Raw genomic sequence first — 22162 nt, forward strand, 5'->3', positions numbered from 1 at the left:
AACTTCCCACCCAAAGAGAAACAATTCTGGGGTGTTCCAGCATGTTTCCAAGCAAGCAAGGTGGGGCCTCACTTTGCAAAGGACTAGAAACAGCAGCTCTTTGTCTCCTCCATTTCTCTTCACCCTGAACGTGTTGCTGTTTTCAGAGGTTGGTTTCAAAGTGCTGATTCACAGCCACCAGCCGTATTGTTTTATCTGAGGAGATTAGGGCTGAGAATATTGTGGTTTTGTAGTGAAAAGACTCCATTGGAAATAGCAGCACATTTGACATGAGACTGTTATTTATGCTCAAATAACCATCTTGTTTAAAGATGAGGAGTCTTTTATTTTTTTCCTTTTCAAGTTTAGATCAATCATGTATGAAGACAAACTCCCACTCAGCCTCCCCTGGCCCCTAATACTTTCAGTTCATTCTTCTTCTGCTCATTATTTTATGATTTTGTCCTTGACTGGAACATTTCTCTCTTGCTCTTCCTTACATGCATCATTAAAGAAGGAAAGGACTTACATTTAAAGCTTAAGACTTGTGTAGCTCTTAAGCCATAAATAATGTTTTCTACAGATTCTAAGATTATAAAATCCTTCTAGTTAGCCTCCCTCTTATTTTACAACTCATCTGATTAGAGGGGACATACTCTTGTTAAACTTGATTTAATTATTTCTGTTTTGCTTTTGCAAGCAAACATGAGAAAACAGGACCTGGCTGTATGCACTGCTGATCAGAAACTTGCCATAGGAATGCAAAAAAAAAAACCAAACAAACAACTTGCAGCAAGAGAACTCGTTGGTATGGCAAAAACCTCCAGAGAAGCTCTGCAAAATTCTTGAGATGTAGTTCTTTCTAAATACAGGCAAATCTACAAGCAAAGTTAAAACCTGTTTATCTAGGGAGAAAAATGCAGTCAAAGTACCCTTTTCTGTAAAGGGCTGACAGGCACAAATCAGTGAAGGGAATACTTTAGTGTGAGGAGATAGTTATGCTCAGGTAGTGACTGATTTTGGGCAGCTGTAGGAACCGAACCATTGGGCACTGTGCTTTGCCTTCCCATCTCTGCCTTCTGTTGATGCCAGGCTTGAGCTTCGCTGAGCCAGGCATCAGCTTTTCCCTACAAACACAGCCAAACCAGCTGCTGCAGTTTGCAGAGATCCCAATACTGCAACAGTGAGCTGCACTTCTGCTTGATGAAATCTGCTCGGCTCAGACAGTACCACAGGGGAAGGCCAGGGAGTCAGGCCATGCCCGTGTCACAGACTACAGAACTGAGCACACAGAGGAGAAACAGCCCTACCAGAGAGAAAGTGAGTGAAAAGTGCTGAAATGCCTCACAATAGACAGCCTAAACAATGACATTTGCTCATCAGTGAGGCAAATGCCTCTGCCTCCTGGGCCAGACAGGCCAGTGTTTTAATGCTAGGCATAAATCTATTGCATTTTTCTCCTCATGACCTAGCATATTCTGTCAGGCCAATGCATGCTCCAGAGTAGGAGCAGAATTTATGTATACAATAAAACAATAGAGTTTCGGTGATATCAGCTGTTTGACGAACTTTAATACACATTTGCTATAAAACAGGCAGAATTTACCAGAATGTAATACCCAAATAAAATCCATGATCCATTTGCACGACAGATCTTCAATTTACTCGCATTCATGTGAAAGAGACACATAAAAATGATATCCATGCTTAAAATCACTTAAAAGGAGTCTGAAAGACCCCACAGTTGCAAGTGATACCTCAGTACTTAGCTAATACTCATGTTTCGATGGCTTTGCCTTCACCATTCTTCCAGTGGTTCCTTTATGTTTTCTGGTATCTTGCCAAACACCTGTGAATCAGTGCACAACAAATATTCCTGCCATTTAATTTAGCCTTGCACAGAAAGGCTATATTAGGCCTGATACAGACCTAATCCCAAACCTCTAAAGAGGTTTAAGGCACTCTGGTTTCACCTAATCCCGAAACCTAAACCAGAATCATTGAAAACCTCCATAACACCACAGGAATGGGCAAATAGTGAGTTTCCACTATGAAATTATTAAAAGGACACAGTGTATCTTTTGGATTTGAAACCTAAAGCTTTGCCTAAGGAGCTTGGACTGTCCACAATAAAAGTGTTTATTTTGAAGTTAGGAGGTTGAAAGGTTTATTTGACTAGAGGGCTGATTTCACCCCTCCCACCCAAAAAACAAAGAGGGGTGATCACCCAGAAGAGTGGAAAACAGGAGAAGGGATGAACAAGTAACAAGGGAGGGGCAGCCCAGCAAAGCAGTCAAAGATGAAACCCAGATTTCTCTTTAAGTCAGTCGTGGCCCCTTGTGAGAAGGAGCAAGAGCACATCCCCTTGTGCACAAATGGGCCCATGGGACCTGAAGTTCCTCACAGCAAACATGTAAGGAAAGAGTTATTTATGATATAATAAACACATTGCTGCTGTTCAAAATAGAGGATTTGCTCTTTTGAGGTCTCTTACTGATAGGAGATAACATGTAAAAACGTGCTGTAATGGAACTTTCAATTACAAACTGCATCCAACTGTAATAAATTTGATCTTGCATTAATTCATGTTAAATTAATTGGATTCTGTCATTCCTGAATTCTGGAAACCACCTTATCTTGCCATACAACTCATTATCTTTGCATTGTGAAAGAGGTATTTAATTTTCAAGGCGACTGTAGGGAACATTAACCGTACCATATTCTAATAAACATTTAGTCCCTAACAAATTAAAGACCTGATGTATACTGCACATGTGGTTCCATTTTACATAGCAATTTATAGCAATGATCTGCTGCTCTAAATCTTTTAATTCAAATCATTTCAGCAAAACATACAGGGAAATATGGGGCTGTACTTGTGCATTATACAATACAGAATGTATGTATCTGTGCTCAGGACATTCGTCATAATGAGAGGCATAACCTCCTCAGTGTACTGTGCTCTCATAACCACCAAATGCCATTTAAAGCCCTTTAGAGCAAGGATTTAGGAATCAGTGTTCCTACTGATGAGAAATTTGATATGAGTAGAAAAGCAAGCTCCAGATTTATCTTCCCAAACTCACAAAAAAATCTCCATCCTTTTGTTTGCATCAATACAAGTGGAACAGAACAGCACTCATTTAACAGCACTAGATTTAATTTAGCTTTGAAAGACACGGGCTCTATAGGCAAAAAATGGTAGGAAAACTGAAAAGCATGTTTTATGAGGTACCAAGTTTTCTGACTGGAATTAGAGCAGGACAGCTTCCTGGAAAACTATGTAAATGACACAGCTTTTAACTCCTAGACAGGTGACACAAGCAAATGATGGTTTATTTGCTTTCCTTGAGCAAGTCTTGGTGTGGCTGGAGAGTAAGAGAAGCCTATGAAAGGGGGAAGAGTACATCTCTGCTGTCATTGTACACATCTGCACTGCGCTTCCCAACATCCTGCTCAGGGTGGATGGGTACAGTACCAGCAGTTTTGTCCCAACAATACACACGGGGTTACTGAATTGTTTTAGTTCAGTTGTGACACCTAACCAGTGACTTCTCTTGGGAACCATTTCAGGAGGGAATTTTTTTTTTTTTTTTTTTTAAAAAAAAAAAAAAAAAAAAAAAAAGGAAGCTCTCCTGCAGGACATGTATTGTTATGGTTGTGTCGCACTGAAAGAATTGGGTCTTTATCCCACAACAAATCCAAGTCCACAGTGGCTCCTGGAGGAGACAAATCACTTCAGGAATGCCATAACCCCAGGCAGAGACCTGGATAAATGGATGCCGTGCAAGCAGAGAGCCCAAACCACAGCCCAGTGCGCACCCCCAACCAGCTGTGGAGCATCGCCCGAGTCACATAGCAACTGGTGGCCGCGCTCGGTGCCGGGCCGCGCTCGGTTGCCGGGCCGCGCTCGGTTGCCGGGCCGCGCTCGGTGCCGGGCCGCGCTCGGTCGCCGGGCCGCGCTCGGTCGCCGGGCCGCGCTCGGTGCCGGGCCGCGCTCGGTTGCCGGGCCGCGCTCGGTCGCCGGGCCGCGCTCGGTGCCGGGCCGCGCTCGGTGCCGGGCCGCGCTCGGTGCCGGGCCGCGCTCGGTGCCGCCGCCGGGACCCACAGCGCGTGCGCTCCTCCCGCCGGCCCCGTGACGTCACGCGCGAGGCTCGGCGTTCCTCCTTGTCCGTCCGGTTCCCGCGGGGATCGCCGAATAATCGCTATCACGCACCCGCCCCGCCGGGCGGAAGGGTTCTCGGTGAGCGGGAGGAGGGAGGATGGGGGGGACCCCGCACTCGGCCGCGGGGGCGGCGGCGGGGCCGGATCGGGCAGGGAGGGCTCCGTTGTCACCGGCGCCGCGCCACCTCACGGCCCAGAGGAGGCGGTGGCACCGTGCGCACGCGCGGGGCGTCGCCACGGCAACGGCGCGGTGGCGTCTCGGCCGCCGCGTGCGGGGCGCGCGACGGGGGCAACGTCACGCACCGCCCGTGGCGCGCGGCCCCTCACAGCCCCGGGGAGCCCCGCACGGCCCCTCAGGGACACTCACGGTCCTTGAGAGACCCTCACAGCCCCGGGGAGCCCCGCACGGCCCCTCAGGGACACTCACGGCCCTTGACAGACCCTCACAGCCCCGGGGAGCCCCGCACGGCCCCTCAGAGACACTCACGGTCCTTGAGAGACCCTCACAGCCCCGGGGAGACCCGCATGGCCCCTCAGAGACACTCACGGTCCTTGAGAGACCCTCACAGCCCCGGGGAGCCCCGCACGGCCCCTCAGGGACACTCACGGCCCTTGACAGACCCTCACAGCCCCGGGGAGCTCCGCACGGCCCCTCAGGGACACTCGCTGCTCCAGATCCCCTCATGGCCCCAAAAGCCCCTCAGAGCCCCGCGCGGCCTCTCACAGCTCTGCACGGACTCTCAGAGTCGCGCAAGGCCCCTCATGGCCTCTCGGAGCCCCTCACAGCCCTTCAGAGTCTTGCATGGCCCTGCAGAGCCCCACACAGCCCCACTCCAGCAGGTGTGGGAAGAAGCTCAAGCTGGCACGGTGAGAGTTTGTGGCTGATGTGAGGCGTCTGGTCGAAAAAAGTGATGTTTTGGTTAGGGTCTGCATCTTCTTGATGCTGTGCAGCAGTTTGCCTGGACAGTCCGTGCAGGAGTTCCTCTGGCAGCAGTGATACAGTGTGTGTTCCTTGAGTTCAGGATACACCCCATCAGACATCAGTATCAGCACCAAACCTAGTGGTAATGGAGCTCCCAGTTCTAATGTACTGAATTTTACAACTCTCTGTAATAATCCCAGTACTTTTATGACCAATAGAAATAGATTTTTTTTTTGTATTTAGGCGACATAGACACTGCTTGAGCAGACGGAGGTAAGGCAGGAGCGGCTCTGGCTGAGTATTGAGCAGGGTTCTGTCCAGGGAAGGCGCGGCCTCGGGTGGGTCTCTCCCCACCATTTGCAGTAGAGTAGTGGCATCCTCAGGAACACCTAAAAGTGCTTTAAAACCTTTCAGTTGGGAGCATTTACAAAAGACAACATGTTCTTGTTAAGTACAGTGTGGTAATATAAAAACTAATGTATTTATCAACTGGTCCGAGCTCTGGCTGTGGTGGGCCCGGTCTGGGCTCCGCTGGCTCGCTCGCTGTCGCCCTCTGGCGGCAGCGCGGGCCCGCGGCGGGGCAGCGCCCGTCCCCCGGAGCGCTCGGGGCACGTCTGCGCGCTGACCTCCAACACTGGCGTTCGTTCGCTGTTTTTCTGCTCAGCGGTGCTGGTTGTTTGAAACAAGGAAAATGCTTTGTACAACTCCTTTAAATGTCGGTTTAGAGTAGGAAACAATCCAGGTTCCAGATTCAGCAGCTTCGTTTTGAAATGAAAAAGGTAAAAAAGCGAGCATGGTGCGTGCTCTGGAAAAAAAACCAGACCGCACGAGATGGAAATATGTGTGTAACTTTTTCCTCTGGGAATTGTTTTGAGGAGCATTTTGCCACACTTTTTAGCTTAGTCTCTTTATGACCTGTCATCCTTCCCAAGCTCCTTCCAGTAAACCCTCAATTTTAGCAGCATTTTTGTGAAGCTTTTAGAGAGGGCTCTATGACTGGGAAATGTTATTAAAAAATGTGTCCTGTCTGCCTAAGTTTCAGGAATTATAAAGATTTTTTTTAAATTTTATTTGTAACTGAATTACTAGATTTTTTTAAGAGCTACTGGAGCAACTTCTTGTTTTTTTAATGATTCCTATTAATGTTTTTATTGATTTATGGGTAAACTAGTTTTTTCTTGTTTTAAAAATACCCTGTGATCAGCAAGTCTAACTCTGTTTATTCTGGCTTGTATGTGTGACTATCAGTTATAAAGATTCTGCAGATGGAAATTATGTTGGTGCATGCACTGGAATAGATACCAGTTTTTAATATCAGATAGATTGTCTGATTTTCGTTAATTGGTGTAGAGACTTATTTTTAAGCACTGGAATTAAGTGTTGGAATTGTAAGGTATTTAGGGAGCAGATCTGTTGACTAAGTACATTTATGCCTTTTCTGAGCATTTTAAAATTCTGTGAGTTTCTTTTTGCAAAGAACTGTTGAATTACTGACCCATATATGTTCTTACATTCTAAAGAGACACATTTTTTTTGGCTCTCTACCATGAAGTGCATCAGGCTCCATTATGCTTTGTGTTTGCATAGGTCTTATTTTTAATTTGAGTACTGTTTCTCTGCAAGCTCAGCCATAACAATGTACTGTTTCATTGGATAAGTAGTAACTGTAAACCAGTCATTGCTAATTAGCTCAGATGGGAAATTTAACCCTGAAGATTCTGATTTTTCAAAATTATATTCTATGAAGCACTGTCTTCATTGGGGAAAAATAGCTACTATGACTGCTCTTCTGTAATAAATTGTCTTATTGCAGCTGGATTATAGATGCATGCTAGTGCTGTTTCTGGCTTTGTGAAGACAAACTTGATTTACAGAGGTTGAACTTTGCTTTTTTGAGACCCTTTGAGTTGTAATGCAGATTCTTCTGTACAAACTTGGAATCTCTAGACAGTACTAAATGTTTGTTGTGTTTGTATGTATTTATAAAGGGAAAAGGTAAGTCTAGTGGCAGTAAGTGTTTTCCTCCCCAGAGTATCTGTGTGGGTGCATATTTGTGAGAATGCAGTTTGACTGCGCTAGAATATACTTGGTAGTACAGATGTAGGATTTCAAATTAGTAATAGGTTGAAAACTCTTCAGCTACTGGAGTTTTACTTTCCAAATTACTGGTCTCTGTGGAGCCGTGTAAGTGATCAAAAAACAACGAGAATGAGACAGATCTTCAAAATAAACCTGCAAAATTTTTTGTCCAAGCAAGCCAGCTTCCTTTTGAGCTGTGTGCTGGCACAGTCGTATCATTAAAAGTGCAATTTTTTTCTTTTCATAAGCAATAAAATAATTTCACAACTGTAATGAACGCACTTCCTATAGTACATTTTAATTATATGCAGCTAATGATGGCATAGCTCGTCATTTCAAAAATTGTCTCACTGGCATTTATGACTTGGTGTAAACGCTCATATATCATGGGATTATTTGAAAGAACTGAAACTTTGAGAGATGTCAGGTTTGCCGTGTTGAGGAAAGTGACTCATTAAACAAGAGGTGCTGGTTAGCAATGGGAGACTAGAACACATCCAGGCTACAAATATCAGAGTCAACAGTTTAACTTTAAAAAGCCATGTTACTGGATATAATTTTAAAAAGGGATATCTTAGCCTTGAAAGTTTCCAGACCACTAAACTGGAGAATCCAGGCTATATAATGATTCAGAAGTGTTTAAAATAGGAATCAGTCTCTTCTGCAATCTCAAAAGCCAAAGTTCCAGAGGAAATCACCTTTTCTGTAAATGGACTTACCAGCGCAGGTCTTTAGAACGGTAATATCATACTGTGAGCAAATTAAGAGTTTTAGGAGAAAAAAAATCTTTTAGTCAGCAAATCTTCTTTCTCATGATTTATTTTTAAAGGTCATAAGGTGACCATTTCAGTAAAAAAAATCGTTGTTTTTACAGGATAACCTTCCCAGATGAGATGCAACCCTGTCCTAAAACTCGGTCTGGCCTGAGTTTCCCAGAGCCATTGGGTGACAGTTGAGTGTAAGGTAAAGCTGAGTAAGACTATTTGAAAAAGAAACATAGACTAATGTTTAGCTTTTCTTTTTGTTTAAGTTATTCCATAGTTTTTCAGTAGATGCTAAATTTCTTTGATTTAGGAGAGGGAAGAATTTTGCTTTAAAACACCAGATAGGAGTCTTAGGACAGACTTTTCACACTCAGACAGCTGGAGCAGCTGTAGATTCCCCACTGAAATGAAAATGCAACAATTCAAGATTTAGAAAGGCAAAAAGTGTGACCAGAGCATTAAATAGAAGGGCCATATGATACCAAAATTAAGCTCTCTGTTTATTATAAAGAAAATCCTTGTTTTAGAAGGGAAAAAAATGAACTTGTTCCACCACTTTCTTTTTTCCTCAGGAGAAAACACAGAATATATCCTAGGTAATAAATCTGTTTTATGGCTCACATGAGAAAGGGTGGAGAAACTCCCATTATTTTCTTCCCAGAAATTGAAATACACATGAGCTAACATGGGAGACACTGGGATTTTCATCCAACAAATGCACAGCTGGCTCCTGCTTTTATTATTTTTCTAAGGCTAATAATTTTTCATTTGATTAGCTGGTGGCTGACAAAGCTATCACTTGCACAGTGTTTTGTATATTTAGTGGAGTAGGTGTGATGCGAAAAAGATACTGTAATGCATGCCCAGAAGCATAGCACAACTTGTTCAGCTGATGAGAAATTTCTGCTTGCCTCTTCGTAAAATGCTAGTTTCTGTTATCAATATTTGAGTTTGAATATCAAGAAAGGAACTTCTTGACCTCTAGAAACAAAAGAATTATGTAAGATTTGAGGATTATTTTTTTCTTAGTTCATGTTGTAGAGTTGTATGATGCTGTGCACACAGCAATAAATTGTTAGGAGTCAGTTGGCAGTCCACAGTGCCAGTTTTGCTGTGAGCAAGCAGTGAGACTATTTGAGAGAAGAACTGTCCTGGTCAGTGTCAGGAGGTGGGAAAAGTAGAGCTGCAAACAAGATTTATGAAGGACTTTAAGTGTACACAGTGTGAGCTGTGGAGAGACCCATGGACACACGTAATGTGAAAACAACAGCAGCCACCCACAAATGCAATGAGACAATGAGATAAAGATGGGAGAATAGGAGCCATCTAGGAATGAGGTTCCTCAGAGCCATGTTTGAGCAAACCTCTGTAAACGCCATGGATCCTCAGTTTGAAATCAGGAGGGAGAATGGCCTATCAGAATTCCTTTGCGTGCCTTCTGCAGAATGAAGAAAACATATTCAAGGATTCATTTGTCCATTAATGCCAGGGACAAAGCAGGCTGGTTTCTCCTGTGTTGACTCTCCTGGTGTTTGAAGTGCTGAGCTGTGTTGCTGTCTGTGTGTTCTGGGCAAAGCAATGATAACACCTTCCCTAAGTAAGCAGCAAGGAAGAAGACTGCAGTTTTATCCCAGATTGGTAGGTCGGTATTGTCCAAGTGTTTAGTGTGTTTCTTGTTATTTTCAAAAATTCTGAAACAATTTGACGTGTTCTGGGGGCAGGAGAGAATGTGGGCTATCTGCTTCCACTCCAGTATTGTGTGATGATTTTGTAGTAATGGTTTTGATTTTAAAAGTGGTAGATACTCAAAGCCATGTAAGAAATTTCTAAGTGAAATCATTTGAAGCTGCAGGTTCATTGCATAGCCAAACCTCTACTTTTAATGTCATTTCACACAGTGGCTGCTGGGGAAAGAATGATTTTGTAAGGGCTAGTAGAATCACTGGATTGTGTATCTGCGTTCTGACCTAGCTCCATTACACTCACTAAATAATTGTTGACAAGGTCAAGCTCTGTAACTAGAGGGTTGTGACTGCTAAATGCCATGAGTCAATGTATGTTCATGGACAAGGAAAACGACCTTAATGGAAAAAGACGAGACTACCGAAGTGGCAGTAGATCATCATGGGAGCTCTCTTTTGGTTGTATCTCTCTTAGGGGCTTTATGCTGCTAGGGATCAGAGTACTGTGGTGTATGGGGCTGTTTCTTGGGGCATGGAAGTGCGTGAAATATGGGGGATGGCTGTTCCAGCTGAGTGTTGCCCAGTGCAGAGGCCCAGGCAGCAGTCTCTCCAAAGGAGGTAAAATCTGTATGGCCAACTTCATTGTCCACCTCCTTTTTCCTCAGTCTGCCTTGTTAGAATTTGTATCTCTGTCCTGCCAGTATTTGTTAGCTATTTGTTCTAATAAATCTTCTCTTCTGTAATGAGCCTGACCTGAAGCTGTACTTTTTGAATTCTTGCCCCTGTGTGCCACACTGGTTCTGAGCTGGGTGAACCACATTCCTGATGTGCAGCTGGAGATGCAGCTGGTTAGGAAAGGCCCTTGGAGCAGAAGTGGTTGCCCTGGTGGCAGCACCTTCCCTGCAGTGCAGCACCTTTGCCTGGTTTTGCACTCTGATCCCTTGTTCCAGGTGCAGAGGGCTCCTCACACAACTTGCAGTAGGTTGCAGAGAGGGAGAGAGTCCATAGTGCTGCCCCAAAAAACCAAGGGATGACGTGAGCAGCAGGATCTCCGGCCTGCTACAGTTCCACAGCATTTGAGCTCTTTTGCTGTTGGTAACAGTTGGACCTTAAGAACCAGGCTCTCAAATCTGAGAGTAATTGGGAACGTGTGACACATTGCAGGACTTTTTTAATTTAATTTTTTTTCTAGTAATGTGTTTAGGCCTCCCTCCTTTTACCTCAACAATTGAGGGTGTTGGTTGCTTCCTCATGTTTGTGTAAGAAAAGCTTTTTATAGTCCATTTTTCCAGTTGGCGTATGTACTTCCTCCACTGTAGCATAACACATCATTCTTCCCACTCCCTCCCAGCCTCTGAAGCTAATGGAAGACCTTCAGGGTTTTTTCATTTGCAATAAGAATGAAACTGTGGGGTTGGGAATGGTCATTACTCTTACCTTAAGATGTGTTCATCAACAATTTTTGCCTTGTTCTTGGTGAATGAGAAAGATGCAAGGAAGCAAGGAATAATCAGCCATATTTGGTTTATAGGACATTTAGTTTGAACTGGACATCTCTAGGTCAATTTTTGTTTAGCTGAAAATCTATCAGGAAAAGCAAAAGTTTGTCAGAAACATGAATGGAAGTGGGCTGCATTCTTTATTTTTTTTGATGGAAGAATTCTTAATGTAATGCCAAATGTGAAGAATTTTTGAGTAACATGTATCCCAACTTCTGCAAGGTGACAGCTGGAGTGAAGGCAGTCCAGAAGCTCCACATCCATCCATTATTTTGCCCTGTAGTGGTGAGTCTGGCACATTGACAGCACTTGAGCCTTGCAAATTTTGGAGTTGTGCTGGAGGTCTTTTCCTTGATGTAACATCAGTTACACCAAAAAGAAGGGGAGGTGGCCTGGCATGGCCCCTTTCATTTCATTGGCTGACAGAGTCCTGTCCCTGGTCAGAACAGTGTGCACTGCATCCTGCTTAAAGACAGTACAGGACCTGGTTTGTCACAGCTTCGCTCCTGCTTGCTGGTTGTTTTTATCACCATTTGTGCAGGTGTGTTACTTAGGCCCAGAATAGAATTAGTAATATTTAATGTGGAAGCCTTTTTTCTCTTGTCTATGACAGATAGATTATTGAGAATATCTGGGAATTCCCTTTATTTCTAGTGATCTGGATGCTATTTCTCAAGAAAGATTATTTTTCAATTTTAAATATTTTTAATATAATCTTGCAAGGTTTTCCAACACTAGTGAACACAGCCTAGGTCCTTCAGCCGAGGGCGTGTGCAGACATGGCCCCTGTGGATTGAACCGTCTCACTGCTTCAGATCTTCCCTATTTTTAGCCTCTATATATGCCTTTGTTTTTCCCAAGTGTCTGGTTCTAAGGTGGCATTGCAACTAACCCAGTCAAGGCAGGAATCCACTCTTTTCCCATATACTGGCTCCACTGTAAGCTTGCAGCAAAAAAATAGATCTGAGAATCTTTGCAGCTTAAATCTTACCATGGGATGTCTAAGGTTTGACAGGTAATTTTTTAGCTGCTTTTGTGTTCTGAGATTTCTCTATGAAAATAACATTTTGAATGTATTTGCTTATTTTATTGCTCCACTGCTAAATAATTGAAATAACCACGTAGCATTTAATTATAGTGATTTTTTTCATTAATATTGTATAGTGCCTGATGGTGTAATTGGGCATTTTTATAATAAGCCCCTATTTTTTAAAACAAGGGGGAAATCTCTGAAACTCACGCCTTCCTGCTTGTGCCCATTAAATGTGGTTATCATTATCTAGTGACATCATATGTTCTTCCTAACTAGGATTCTCTTCTCTTTCATGCTGATGCTATCTCCATGCTAGATTATTCCTGTTCCTAGTAGCACCCTAGGGCAGTAGTGAGAAGTAAATATGTCCCACATGGTCGCTTTAGACAGCAGTTTTGGGTATGGGGAGGTGGGAGACGAGAGACAATGGGATGAAAAGACAGAGAGGTCTCTGTACCCTCGCTGTCCCAGAAGCAGGGCCAGCAGAGGGGAGCAGGGCTGTGGCTTTCAGTGCTGTCAGGCTGCTTGGCAGTTACGTGGGAGCGCTGCAGTGGGACAGGGTGCAGTTATTTGTTGTGCCATGCGGGAGGAAGGAGCCAGGGAGGAACTGGACTGAGTCACCCGCTCTTCCTGGAGCGCCTCCTGGGGTGGTGCTGTACAGGCAGCCCCGTGCAAGACTGAGCCTGAAGGCTCCAGTGAGCTGATTGCAAATATTTTACAGAAGTCTTATTTTCTGGTAATTACTTTAACATGATTCAGTGTTTTCTCTTTTGTCTGATCTTGTTATGAGCCTTCTTGCCTGATCCTTCGCCCGCTGTCATGGGAGCAGGGCAAGTGTTCCGACACCACGTGTACCATTCCTGCTGTCTTTGGCCTCTCAGGTTCAGGGGCTGTGAGTAAGTGCTATTCAGTACAGCTGACCAGTGATGTGTCCTTTTGGAAAACGGACTGGTCCTGGACCTGTTCCTGTGAAGCCTTTGAAACTACTAAGCTGTTTCAGGTAGTGGGTTGAGAGCAAATTGTAGAATTGGGGTCCAGGTACTGTTTGCCAGTTCATGCTTCTAGTGATTCGTGAAATTAGAGCTCCTGTGGAAACCTGGAACCTTGCTTCTGACGCAGATGTTGTATGTGAACTGAGTCCAAAGCACCCAGTCTTCAACAGGTATATGAAGAATGGCCAGGATTTAGGTTCCAGTGGGTCACCAACAGTGTTTTTTAGAGACTAATAATAACAGTGAACCGAAGTCATTCCATTCCCAGTTCTCTAGAGTTTTAGAAATCCAGCAGAACCAGCAAAATACCTAAAGCCTGGCCACTGAAACCCAGCCAAATTTTGTAAAGATTACAATGGTAACTTCAAATAAATATAAATTGTACTATTTAAATGTACAGTTTATTTAAAATCAGTTATTTTGCCAAACCATATATGTGCCCAATGCCTAAAACAAGAAATAACCAAGAATTAATCAAGGTTAAGAAATACAAGATTATATGGTTTAGAAAAACTCTTTCTGATGTATTTAGTGCTTTTGTTTAACCATGTGATTTACATCTAATCCTAGTTAGACTAATTAATACATATATTGTCTTTATAGCAGACCAAACACTTCTCATAAGCAACTGACTGGTTTGTGTTATTACATTTGTTCAGTGAGGGTGGAAGGAGAGATACATAGAGTATAACTCACTTGCATCATCTTTTGCAAGTAGTAGAAAAAATCTGTCTCATAATATAGCTACAAGAAATACACGGGTGCTCATAATTCATATTATCCCATAAAATTTAGAAGAGCATTCAGAGACTGAAAATGAAGGTAATTTATGTGTAAAACCTCATCCATGAAGAATTTACTGCCATAGTAGGTATAATATACTTTGGCACAGACTTCTTCCGTGAAACTAGTACTTGCAGATTTGTGAAAGGAACATACCAGAGATCTTGCAGGTTAAACTGTAGTCTGGTTTTATACAAAACACATTATGATGAAGACTTTTCTCTTTTGAGAGAGCTGAAATCAGTTGGTAAGTTAATGAGCCATGGCTGTGGACGATGTGTTTGAACATCTCTGTGCAAGTAATCTCTTTAAAAGCAGTGTTAGTTTAGTGGAAAAAGTGCTACCTTTGTCTAACTATTGGTGTTTGTTAATATTCTGAACTTTAGAGGGAACTGAGGAAACTGCAGAAGTGCTTTCTTACAAAACATTTTAATTTGCAGTATCTTAAGATGAGTATGTGCTTTGCAGAGGTTGTTTGCTAACCATGTCATGAAGCCCAGACCTCATTCTCCTTGAGAGGACTGCACTGGGACATGGGGCCTCATCTTTCTCTCTGCACTTGAGCAAACTGCCAGGTAAAGGCCCTGGGATCCATCTCAGTGCCAGTTTGACTTGGGCATGTGGTGGCTGAAGTGAGGCCCAGGCAAAGCTGTGGTTACGTTGCAGTGCAGTCTCAGGGAGATGTCAGCACTGTTCTCCTCAGTGCTTGGGTGGCTCATGCAGCTGGAACAAGGAGAAATTTCCTTTTGTTCCTGCTGCTGGACTCTGATTTCTGTTTTCTTTTGAGATTACGTTGTGCACTTACGCTTTTATAGTTGCTGCCTCTCTTTGACCCAAACACTTTTACTTCCATGGAAGTTAATGATATTAAATTAAAATCAAGGCAACCCATTGCCACTCCAAGATTTCTGCATAATACGGAGTAAACCTAAGATAGGGGAGGATTTGTTATACTGTAAAATATGCCATTTAAATGCATGTAGCTGGGAATGGAGAGAAGCAGCTCCTGACATGATATATAAGAGGGATTTTGGCCCACATCAGCAAGGGCAGCTACAGGGCATATAGGTATAAAAATGGACCAGAATTCTCAAGCATTGATGTAGAGTAGATAGCACCTTTAAAATTCTTCCCTGAAAGGTACATAGTGGTGTTGGGCAGCAGTCTGCTAGGCTTGGATAGTAAAGAACATTATCAATTCCTCTGGGATTTTAACTGTTAATTCCAGGAAGTCTAGGTGTTTCAGGAAGTGCTATTCAAGTATTATGCTATTTCTTCCGGATGTAGATCCTTGGACAGTACACTTACACTTAGTCTTTTTCTGTTGGCTTGCTCTGCAGGAGAAATCCCCAACTATTGAGAACAAAGATAACTTCCTGTGCCAGGTGTATTAGCTGGAATTATCTCTCTTGTAGAAAGAAATAACTTTTCTCTTGGAAGTGACATGGGGTTTTTGTGAAGATTTATCTCATCAAGGATGTCACTCTGCTACTAAGAAAAGCTCATTTGACTCATATCAGAAGTACTGTGTTCAGTTCTCTGCTTTTCCAGATGGATTTAGTGGAGTTACAGATGGTGCAGAAAATGGCAACTGAAACAATTCAGGGAAATGGAACAACTGTCATATGAGGAGAGACTGAAAAGTCTGTTACTCTTCAGTTTGGAGAAAGACTGAGAGAAATTTATTGTTCAGATTTACAAAATCATGAAAGTGATGAAAAAGCCAGATGTGAAACTGCTGCCCTCCAAATCCTGCAATGTAAGAACTAGAGGGCACTCAGTGAAGGTAGTAGATGATCAGGTTTAAAGCAAAGAAAAGAAAATTGTCCTTCATTTTCTGGAACTCCAGGCAGTGAATTTTTTGCCATGGTAGGTAGCAAAGGCAAAGATATCAGCAGGTTCAAAAGAGATCAGACAATTTCATAGACAGAAACAGAACTGCAAATGGACAGTGAAGCTGTGTGCCCTGTAACATCATTGTACAAGGGGGTTTTGGGGGGCAGGAGGAAGGGACCTGAAAAGCAGCCAGGCTTCTGTCTTTTTCCTAAACATTGTTTCTAGATTGTATGGCACTGGTGGAAGTCAGGTACTAGGCCAGATGAGACCAGTCATCTGATCTTGCAGGGCTTTTTTTTCTGCCATGCAGTACCACACCTTGTTCTGCTTTGAAAGGGTTTTATTGTTAGTGCATTGAATTCTCATAAGGATAATCAAGAAAAAAAAAAATTATTAGTGTGTTAATTGTTGATACCTGAAATATTAACGTGTTTCAAAGTTTGATCCATTGATAGTCAAATGCCTGTTGCTGTGCGTGTCGCTAACATGGCATTGGAAAATGAACATGCTTGGAAAATGAATTTTAAGTTTGTATGTTTATTTTTCTTGGCAGTGAGTTTTGGTTATCTCAGAAGGGAAAAGCTATCCAGGTGCAGTGAAGCTGTGTGGTGCCATGAGTGCTCTGGCAGGAAGGTATGCAGGACAAGTATGTGGGGTGCTGGATCAGAGTAGTTTCTTCATGCTCCAGTACTGTGTGCTACTCGGATGTCTTTGTGCTAGTTCCAAGTAGGCCACGTTGAGCCAATGAATCAACAGAGACTTAGGGCCAACCACATCCACAGATCAGGGACCCAGAATTTGGGTCATGGTCCCTATTCCAAGCACTGGGCTTTAATGACATCTCAGAGCTGGGATGGCATCCCTGCAGTTTGCAGAATGCTCCCCAAGCAGCCTTCCATGCCTGCCCATCTTCCCCATAAGCTTCAGGCTGCTGCTTCTTGCATAGCAGCTCACTCTGCAAAGAAAGGGAGGGGAAAAAAAATCACTATTTCACTTTAATGTAGGACTATTATATCACTATTTCAGTTTAATATGTGTTTGGGTGGAGGTTTTTTGTAAAATATTTTGTCATCTGTATGCCTTTTTTTTTTTCTTGGTAACATTAAGCATATTAACAAAAACATTCTTTGCTTTAATCAGACAACATGGGCTTTGTTCACATGGAGACTTTTGAATATTACGTGTAGCTCCTGTACTCTGAGCACAAGCCTTTAGCAGGGGTACTTACATGAGCTGTAAACTGTATGAGTGCATCTCAGGTCGGCTCATTGAGTCCGTGGAAACTGGTGGTGCTCTGTGGTTGGTGAGAAATCCACCATAAACAAATCCTCACTCGTGGTCTCAGGTGTGTGATTGGGAAACACGTTTGGAAACATTTCAAAAGAAATGGAGCATTTGGTTCTTAGGAATATCTTTTCTCTTGTTTCAATGAAGTAAATGTTAACGCAAATAAAGAGCTTAAAGCGGTCTCACTAAAGCCTCAGCTAATTGAGCTTTGGTTCTGTGAGAATTTGGATGTCATCATCCTTTTGTTTTCCTCATTTCTGGGGAAGTACTTCAGCTATACGGCAAAAATAAACAAAAGAAACCTTTTAAATCTTCACACTTAAATACATTTATGAATATTTTTAGTTACTGTTTACTCCTTGCAAATTTATCTTGCTCTGAAAAAACATTTCAGACGTATTGTTTTCCTAACAAAGATTTGACCTTCATCTTTATACATGGTTTCACTATTCTTCCTATCAGCCTTTAGTTCAAAGGAGCACTTTGAAGCACGCAGGCAAAACCCAGTTCCATTGTGTAAAATAGAAATGTGTGTTTTATATCACAGGAGTTTAGAGAACAATGCAAAGGTCAATTGTGTTGCTTGCTCTCCTGTCACATGATGTGGGTGTGTATATGAATGCATCCCTGGAATTCCACTGTGGGATCTGCATCTTTGAAGCTGATGCTAAAATTACTGCCGAGGCTCTTCCAAAGGCGGATACTGATAGAAGATTCAATGAAATCGAAGGTCGCCAGTCTGGTAGGCGTTGAAAGATACCTGGCTATGATACTATTTCTGATTTAATAATGCGAATGGGAGGCTAGCCCTTTGTAATAATTAGGACTAATTACTGAAGAGGTGTTGACAGATGGGCTAAGAGGAAACAAACTGCCTTTATCCAGTGGCTTAGAGTCAGATTACTAGTCTTGTGTTATCTGTTTCTCAGAAAGTAGAAGCTTCAATCATTCACTAAGTCTTCAAAGGGGAAAGGGATCCTAACCATATACAGGATTTGGGATGAAGCTATGAAATAAGTCTTTGACTCAAAATGGCTAAATTAATCTCCTTTCCGTAAATTATCATACTTTTAAAGTTTGAGTTACAGATGGAGAATCTGATTGTAGTACTGCAAAATATGTGAAATCAGTATTGATGACTGTCCTGATGCTGCTTCTGCTCATGGATTAGTCTAAGATTGGTTCTTTGCTGTTAATTATATTAATATGAATTCTTTGATTCCTTCTTATGCTGTGCTTGCTATCCAGCTGAAACGGAGACAAGGGAAAGTAGTAAGTACTCTTTCATTCAGTGTTTAGTTTATGCAGATGCCATATCTGATCAATAAGCAGGAAATACATCTGCTGAAGTTAATTACAGTTATTTACCTTTCTAGGAGAAAAGATCATGCATATTCCAGGAGGAAAACATTATATTACAATACAATTACATTTACTGAGAATAATGTAGGACTTCCTTAAAGGGGATTTCTTCTCTCCTTTTGAATGTAGTATACATCCAGAACATCTGCATGAAGTAGATACAATTGTCCAGTGTGAATGGAGTTAAGAAAGACATTCAGGGATTAATGCTTTGTCACCAGAATGAGCACTCAGTGTGACTTCCTTTAGGCAAATGATTTAAGTCTACCCACCCTCCGTCTTCTCAAATGACTTTTAAGTGCTTTTCTCCCCACTCTCCACCATATAGAGAACCTGGTTTTCTTAGAAATGTGATAAATATGGTTGCATTTGATAGCACTTACAAGCAGAGGTAGCTTTCAATTATTTATTTACTTTTAACAAAAGGAGCCATTTAATTAATGTTTAAATATTTATAGCAGTTTTATTGTGCTGTAAAATCGGTTATACTTTGATCTAGATTTTCTGGTTTGAGATAATAGGGTTGGGAAAAGTTTTCCTAATGAATTTGGTCAGAACATGACATAATCTGATTATCTGATGAAAGATTGACACTTCAGTTCCTGCCAGCATAAAAGTGTGGTACAATGGGGGCTGTTCAGCACAAATTCAAAGGCTGGGAGTTCAAGTTCAGGTACGGCAGAATTGTTCAAAGTTTCAAATTAATGCAGTGAAACAGTGTTGCATTTTTCACTACATTTTTAGTCAGGAGTAATTTATGGTGGATGAGAGGAGTGAAGCTTGAAGTTTCATGTGTAAAAACTGCAGCTCCAGTCTGTAACTTCGTGGTAATTTCCCTCCACTTGCTAAATAGAAGTTAGTGTTACTTATTAAAACATAGTGATCAGAACATGAGTGTTACTCCTTAGAACACAGAGAAATTAACTGGTCAGAAGGAAACAGTACCAGAAACTGGAAATTAAGCATCATCAGTATTCAACCTCTTAAATGTGGAACCAATCAGTTTCTTATCATATCCCTCACATTTTAAGAATTTAACATTTAATCCTGCATGCTTATGTAAAATAGATGTAGATTTATATGATCAAACTGGCGTGAAAGAACAGTTCTGTCTAAAGTGTAAGCTTAGGCTAAACTGTTAAGATAAACATTATTTTTTTTTCATTTGATATTCAGGTAATATTTGCTTTGTAAATGTCATTCCTGTTTGCAGTGGAATTACAGTGATCTCTACTAGAATTCTTGGACTAAGTTGCACTCCAATAACGTGGCTTATCCAAATACTTACACTGTATGGAATAGGAATCCTAGTAGATAATTGACACATACTATTAATAACTAAGCCTGAATTTTGAGGGATATTTCATAACATATAAATACTTAATAATCTGTCATTTTGAGTCATATATTTAAAAGTGGTGTGCATAACACTACTTTTATGTACACTACTTTTCTTTCTTTTCAGTGCGGAAGGGGTTGTTGGAGAAAGTAAAGCGTTAAGTACCAAATATCTACTGAAATGCAATTTGTTTCCTGACTTGAGATTTTTGTGACCTGAATAAGGATTTAAAGCTTTAATCTAATGAATCGATACAGACTGTCCCCATTGCTTGGTTTCTTAAAATACCACTTGTGAATGTGAATGTGAATGTGAATCTCAGTGTCCCTGGGAAGGGACTGTCTGTGCCTAATCCCAGTTCTGGGGACTGTGCCACCTTGGGAGGTCATTTACTGTCCCTGCCACAGCTTCTCCATCTCCAGAGAAGGACGTGCAGTAACACTGGTCTCGGAGATGTGTTGTAGTTTACACAGAAGCAGAAAGCTCCCTAGGAGAAAATGCTTTATGAAATACTGGCATAATGAACGGGCCCTGCAAACCCTCCCTCATGTGAGCGGTCTCACCGATATCATCTGGTAGTTGGAACAAGCATAGATCAGATCCAAAATTTGGATTTCAAAATACAAGCTGGTCATAAATAGGAATTGCCCTTGATTATTTAATATTCCTTCTCTGTCTATGTCAATTTATCTTGCTTGCTATTTGCAGTTTTAGAGTATATTTTTTAACTGTTATGAAACAAATGACAATATAAACATGGGAGTAGGAAATACGTACAATATTCTGATATAAATGCATCTCCCACCATATGCTGGTGAAGTACGTAGCCTGTTCAGCTAATTGCAGAGTCTTTTTTCTTCTTTTAATGAGTATGTATTTTGTGAAGTATTTTGTGCTTGTCTTTTTAGTTCTATGAAATGTAAACGGTGTCATTAAAGGAAAAGCAATACTTTGGGAAGCACTGTCAGAGCTCAGCTTGCGGTGTAGTTTGATTTAATTGCCTACCTCTGCACGGCGACTCTCCCGTGGTGAGGCGTACACAGTACAGGGGGGTTTCATAAGCAGAAGGAAGCGTGCAGCCAGGAACACAAGCTGGAGTGTTAAAAGTACATGAAAAGTGGATTGCTTTATTGTGTCTTCATAAAGTGTCACTTCTCACTATCTCCTCCTAACAAATGAGTGAGAATTGGCAACTTCAGGGACGTTCATATTAAAAAAACAAAATAATTGAAGACTTCTGACTGTAAACAAGAGTAATTTTTTTCTCAGGCATGGCCAAAACAAAATAAAACACAACACTCCTAATTCCACGTGTAATAAAATATTTGCATATAAATAAATTCTTTTATCAGTTTAATCCAAATATAATATTTATAGAGTAATAAAAGAATTTTTATAGTTTTGTTTTAGTTGAATTGAAGGTGACTTGATGCAAAATTAAAATGCAGTGGCTTTTGAACTTAGGAAGATACTGAATTAACTTAATTTTAAGATTGGTATGAAAAGAGGATTTGGTCATTTTCTCCCTTTTTGTTGACTGTATCAAGCCAGATTCTGAGCAGACCTTAATGTTCATGGAAACAGCTCAGTTTCTAGCAGCTCTGGACATGGTCCCATACATCCAGAATCAATTGATAAGTCATTAATAAATGGCATATTTTAGAAGTATAAATTCATTTAGTATTGCTTATATTTTGTTATGTAATATGTCACATATACTTTTCCTTAATTCTGAAAACTCTTGTTATACTTCGCACTTTGAAGAAGAAAGTATAGAAGACAAAATGTCATCTGATTTGTTCTGTGTTTCATGTTCCTATGCCCTGTGGGAGGAAAGGAAAAGTAATAGAACAGACAAATAAATAAACGCAGTGTTGAAACTGGCATGACAGTTTCTGCTCTTGCACAAAGGAACTGCAATCAATTTATTGTCTTCATTGGTCAAATGCCAGAATAACAGTATAATATTATACAAGAGTAGATTAATTAAAGTGTAATTAGAATGGAATAAATTAAACAATCATAAAAGTTAGTCATGGGAAAAATATGTGTTTAGAATTAATTAGTTTTCAAATAAAGTGATATTTTAATTGCTCAGAGTTACAGAATCCTTAATTGCAGACATATAATTCTGGCCTAAATAACTTCAGTTGTTGTAATAACTTGATATATTTCTTCTCTGTCAATTCTTTTAAATAGTTTGTTACCAAACAAGATTATTGCCGGAATGTCTGCAAAAATGTCTGGAAGACGTTTAATTAAGCCCATGCTATCTGAGGACATTATTAGCTCTTGGAACCAAGAGATTTGTGGCCGATGCTGCACTATGCAGCACCCCTAATTAAGGAGGATGGGCAGACAGAGCCCCGTGGCTGACAGATTGCTATGCATGGCTGAACTGGAGGCTGCTCCAAACAGCCTTTTGATGGGCCTTGGCTCAT

The 22162-nt window shown here is 41.5% G+C and overlaps 1 protein-coding gene across 2 annotated transcripts in view; it reads left to right on the plus strand.

The window, feature by feature from the left end:
* The first annotated feature begins 4113 nt into the window (after nt 1-4113).
* Nucleotides 4114-22162, plus strand: part of GNB1L (G protein subunit beta 1 like) — a 46013-nt gene continuing 27964 nt past the window's right edge. The window contains exons 1-2 of one of the 2 annotated variants that reach the window (XM_040081237.2): nt 4114-4222; nt 8019-8107. The gene's annotated coding sequence lies outside the window, so the exon portion shown is untranslated. The remainder of the gene's footprint in view (nt 4223-8018; nt 8108-22162) is intronic. The other variant, XM_040081236.1, reaches the window with a different exon arrangement.

The sequence above is a fragment of the Hirundo rustica genome, chromosome 17 (assembly GCF_015227805.2).
Source record: "Hirundo rustica isolate bHirRus1 chromosome 17, bHirRus1.pri.v3, whole genome shotgun sequence".
Taxonomy (NCBI): domain Eukaryota; kingdom Metazoa; phylum Chordata; class Aves; order Passeriformes; family Hirundinidae; genus Hirundo; species Hirundo rustica.